Raw genomic sequence first — 5,713 nt, 5'->3', positions numbered from 1 at the left:
TATATTAGTGCAGCATGTCATGTATAGCACAGCAGTACCAGAATGGGCCCACGCTAAGCCCAAGAGCTGTTTGAAGGGCAAGAGAGGGTGTATAGTGGTGTTGAAAAGCTGATTTTTGTAATTATACTAAGAGTTATCGGCATGGCAAAGTATTGTGATCTCTTGCCAGAATAAAGCAAGCTAACCCGAATTGGCCATATTGGAGTGCCAAGTAAACCCATTCACTGAATGGGCAGAGTGAGGTTCTTGATCTGAGGTCCAGAACAAAAGGAAGACAGGGTGGAACAAAATGGTGGTGACAGTTTACCTGCTGTATTCCCTAATGCTATGCTGGGAAGGGGTTCAGTTTGTGTAGATCGAATCTGTTTGCTGCACTATTAATGTGGGAGGGGAAGGCCAAGGGGCACAATTAACCCTATTTCTGGCACTTGTCAGAGGGAAGAGCAACATCTCATTCTTACATCCTAAATAAATTTATTTATGGCCGAGGAACAAGATTTTGAAGTGGCCCTGTCACTAGAGGGTTAAAAGATCCTTTATAAGTACCCACCTTTCCAGCAGCTTGTGCCTTGAAATGCGGTTGCAGTTCTTCTACCCTGCTGCATCAGGTATTTCACACTTCTAGGTGTTTAGGATACCTGCTCCCCCACCACACACAGTGGTTCCCCCCACCAGCTCACTACAGGACATATGAGCTTGTGGGAGGAACCACTGTGTACGGCAGGGGAAACAGGTATTCGACCCACCAATCAGTAGAATATTTTATTTTGCTTCTCTCACCTATTGAGTTGCTAAGTATTTCCACTTAATCAGCCAGCTTGGCCAGTCAGTCAGCTGATAGCAAATGTTATAATAAATCATGTTTGTTTAGCGTTGGCTCGACCACCAGCTCACAATCCGTGCTCCCTGCTCTGCCAGTCCCTGCCAAGATGGAAATCCAGCACACCTTTAGCATTAGATACTATTACACTGGTTCATGTTCGCTGACCTGAACCTACAAGCAGCAAGATACGGATACTGTACTTACTGTAATCTGATTTCTATCTCACTGTGTATATACATATAGTCCTCCACAGGACAACAGATGAGTCTTCAGTCCTGAGATTAATTGGAATATTTTTTATTAAGGTATTTTCTTTTTGATAGTAGATAATGCATATTTATTGCATATTTATTATTGCTGTGCTGTCAATACATCAAAACCAGATCTGGAAAATGCTAATTACCGGTACCTATCTACCCACCCAACCCCAGGCTCATGTTCTTGTTTCTTTGAACGATCATTGTGTTCGCTTAGCAGGAGATACTAATAATGTAGCCATGAGAATAAGCAGCAAGAAGAAAAGCTAGCAACATACTGTATATGTTTGAATATTTTCATGTGGAGATATGCATCTCCCCACAGTAGTGCCATGAGAAAATACCCACCAATGCAAGAGTATGGCCATCAACCACACAGGAAAAATATCCGTCCATACCACACCTTTCACACTGGTGGTCCGATCTGGTCCACCTCTAATTTTTTCAGCCAGACCCAATTGAATGCCCAATGTTAGTGTATGGGCAGCAAGGTCTAAACGGACAATGTTCATTTACACTTGGTTACCCCCGACTCCATCCAGGTCTGGAAAAACAAACGGAACAGAGTCGATTAACATCCGACTCCCCATAGACTAACATGGGGTCCGGCAGTTTTAGTTCTTTCCTCCATTGCAGATGGAGGAAAAAAAATAGATGGACACAATTGTCACAGTGACAAAGATCCATGCTGCTCCGATCAGGAGGAATCCGTACATGGATTTCATCCTGATCAGCCTGTGCGAAAGGGGCCTAAAGCTGTCATTTTCAGCGTATCTAGTTTAAGGAAATGCTTTTTTGTGAGTATGTTGCAAAATGTTCTTACCTGGAGATCCCTCCAGTAACAACACTTCTTGTTTAGGTCTGCAGGAGGCAAGCGCAGACCCGATAGGCAGCCCATAGACCCACTAAAAAAGCTTGCACTGCAGGCTGACAACGCTACTGCTAATTGCAAGGCAGCGGCATAGCGTTGTCAGCCCGGAAACAAGAAGCGCTGTTACTGGTAGGATCTCCAGTTGAGAAGCTTTCCAACAGTGTCACAAAACATTATTTGTTTCAGAAAACTGAATACAGTGAGGCATAATGCCAAACTAAACAAATAGATTAAAGGCCCGTTCACAACAGAAGCTTTGGAGCTGTGCTGGTCACTTTTTTCCAGCGCTGCCCCAATGCACAGACAAGTTAATTTGCCTTGTTTTAAACTTGCACAGTTCACACCACTATGTGTTGCAGTGTTCTGTGCTTAAAAATACGGCATGCAGTCCTTTTTTCAGCGCAGCATGGTGCAATGCGGTACAACTGCATCACTGTACACTGGGGACCCTGCTGTGCTGATACCACTTTATTAACTGTCACACATGACATTTCAATAAAGTTTTAACAAAAAAAAAGCGAACAGTGTAAAGAACAGGTATTGTGCCTGTCAGCGCACACCGACAGCCGTGCGTTCTGTGTGCCTTGTTGGCATGAACAGAGTTTGGGGTTTCCATGCACTTCATAGGGGGAATATAGGCAAACAAAAGTATAATGGTAATATTTATGAAATATGCACCTGAAAAGGAAATCTCTTATTGCATCTCTTTCTATTGTTGCTTTTGTGTAAAATTAGCTTTACTAAAGCTAATTGTATTGTATCACAAAAGGTAGTGTATCACAAGGTAGTGTATCACAAAATGTGGTCTGAACTACAACTAATTTACAAAAATAGATTAAGGGGTATTTATGGTCAAAAACTCAATAAATCTGTATTTCTATATTGAATTTACAGAAGTTCTCTCCCACTCCTAATAACCATATGGATCTAGAAGTTTGTAAACTTACTTATTAAAGATGCCCTTATGCACTGACACAATTTCATTCAGCCCTGTGAATATGTACTTCCTTGTGTCACAACTCACAGATCCTGCCTCCTCCTCAACATCTGAACAATGTAACATTATCATTGCTTGCTGGAAGCAAGGCATGATGGGATATATAATCTTGATAAATAGAGATTGCATCATATCAAGACGCAGGGAAAGAGATGCAAAGCACATTCAGGAAGTTGTCAGGTTCGCCGGGATAGTGTAACCACACCGGATCGCAGCTGCGGAACTGATTTTGGAGTATCTATGAGAAGGTGATTCAGTGAGCGGTTCCCTATTACACTAAGTGCGGTAGGAAGACCGTACGCATCATGTACCACCTAGGAACTATGGGATTTGAATTGGAGATGTAGTAGAGAGGAGTTCCCCTTTACTCAATGGTATGTGGCTCAATGAGGCCTGCAGGTAAATGCCAGCACTATAACTGATATGTAATAGATCAACAAAGTAAACACTACTACAGTATAAGTAACAGTGAGGCAGGGTGTACTCAATCAAAGCAGTGAGGACAACTATAGCAGCTGTGTGCGTGTAAGATATGGCAAGCTGGAAGCTATGTACAACAATCCACACATGCAAAGCAAGCAGGGTAAAGCGTCTATTCCACAGAACTTAATCCTTATGCATAGGTATGTACACAGCAAACAACACAGGAGATCACTCCTGTAATTAAGCAGGTTGCAGGTGAGAGACAGGTTCAGGCTGCTGAAGATGTAAGGAGGCGCAGGTCTAGACACAAACTCTCAGCTATACACCGGTCTGAGAGAGAGGACTTCTGACGGTCTGTCCTGCTGCTGACTTCGGAGGTAATGTTCAGCTCCAAGCACTGGCTGCTAGGACGGCGTTAGAGTAAGGGCTGTGGCGGTTCAATGTTCGGCACTCAAAACGAGAGAACGCCGAGTGAGGAAACAGCTGACCTTTTCACTGTGGGGCCGCGCCCTGTGGGCGGAGCCTGTGTGACGTCCTGGCCTGGACGGCGCATCGCTGGATCGAAGCACTCACTACATAAAAAGGGATTTTTTCTAAACGCAATGTTTAACGTGGCATACATTTTTTCCCCTCACCCCAACGTTAATTAAAAGCACTTACCTTAAATGATGTCTCTTAATCCGATCGTCTTCTTCTTTCCTGATGTTTTTAGCCTTCTCTCCAGCGCTGAGGTGGGTGTCCGACCCAGCGCTTACTCCTCTGGGCTTGCTGGCACTTCCTGTCCCACGGTGTCTGCATGCGGGTGCATGCGTCCATAGACTTACCTTGCGTCCCTCCTCGCGTCCTTGCCGAAAATGTGAACTGTGTATGCGCGCGCCCCAAGATCCTTTGCTGCTGCCTGAGAATTTTCACATTTAAATCACTGTTAAAGTGTTTTTTGTTTTTTTTAAAAAACCTTTTGCATATATCTACTGCTTGCTAGAAGTAGATATATGCAATAAAAGCTGAGGGTTTATAAACGCTTTAACTGTTTTGCTGCCAGAGCCGTTTTTGCATACATGTTTAAATCCACATTTAAGGTCTTACCCTACAGAATTATATATTTCCTGAAAGCACAGACCCTGTAGAATAAAATGGCAGTTGCAAATTTTTATGTTGCATTATATTAGCGCAACTGTTTATCAAACCCACAAAAACCATAATATAATACCCAACTTTTTTGTAAAATATAAAAAGAGGAGTTTGTACCAAAAAAGCAAACACACAAAAAAAAAAACCATACAACCACTAAAAACAACCTACAATCTCAATACAAGTTAGTAAAGTAAACGTGAGATTGTAGTCCATCACAGGAGTTGGCTTGGAGCGGTGGCTACTTTACAACACATGGGGAACAAAAGTAGCCACCCTCCGGAAGGAAGGACAGTGTCAGCATGAATTCAGAGATGATTTGAGGATCTACAGCCGAGTGATGCACAAATAAGATACATTTTTGTTAATAGTTAACGTACTTGAATGCATTTCTAACTCCTGAGTTTAGTGTCATTTTAATTCCTTTACACAACTTTTTCCTGCAGTCTCAGGCTGGTTTGGTGAATTATGGGTCATTCCTTTTCTTCTCCAGCAGCAACTCCAGTCCTTTATCCTTGACTGGGCAGCACTCACCTAAGGATATTCGAGTTCTGCTCAGTCCAGAAGCACTATGGGGGGGAATTTATAAAATCGGGAGCAGACTGAATCTGGAGCAGTCGCCTAGTAACCAATCAGCTTCTCTCTTCAGTTTGCCCCGTTAAGCTTTGAAAATGAAAGAGAGAAGCCAATTGGTTACTATGGGCAGCTGCTCCAGATTCTGTCTGCCCAAGATTTGACAAATCCCCTCTGTGAGTCCAGGCTGGGGTGATGATGCTCCCCCTAGGAGCTGTGTCGATGACAGCCTATGTTTACTGGTAGCTGCTGAAACATGCTGGGCATCATTTACCAAGAAGAGGACTGGCACACGTTTGAAGAGTGATGAATGTGCAGGGGACAGAGCCAGAGAATCGTTGAGTTTTTCAGTGAAAGCGGCATCTTTTCTGTTTTACCTTGTGCTGGGCCGGTTATTTAATTTTAAAATGATCTATCTTAATTAATCTTATTTAATTATCCATCTTAAACTATGATAAAGAGCAAGACCATTCCTGAGCTGGTGCAGCGAACGATGTAAACTGTAACATTTTTGATGTGTAATCTTTTTAATATCTTTCAAAAGGATGACACCAGAAAGAATCATATCAGACCGACACATGTAGGATATAGATAATACACCCCCAATGTCAGAGCCATTATATACTATATATATATTT

The 5,713-nt window shown here is 42.7% G+C and overlaps 1 protein-coding gene across 1 annotated transcript in view; it reads right to left on the bottom strand.

Annotated features, from left to right (window-relative positions):
• The window catches only part of CFL2 (cofilin 2), a 38,350-nt gene that overhangs the window by 13,776 nt on the left and 18,861 nt on the right, over nucleotides 1-5,713 (bottom strand). The gene's annotated exons all lie outside the window — the stretch shown is intronic.

The sequence above is a fragment of the Nanorana parkeri genome, unplaced genomic scaffold (assembly GCF_000935625.1).
Source record: "Nanorana parkeri isolate BGI_ZX_2015 unplaced genomic scaffold, ASM93562v1 scaffold1002, whole genome shotgun sequence".
Classification (NCBI taxonomy): domain Eukaryota; kingdom Metazoa; phylum Chordata; class Amphibia; order Anura; family Dicroglossidae; genus Nanorana; species Nanorana parkeri.
Note: the sequence above shows the minus strand (reverse complement) of the source record. Positions and strands in the feature narration are given on the sequence as shown.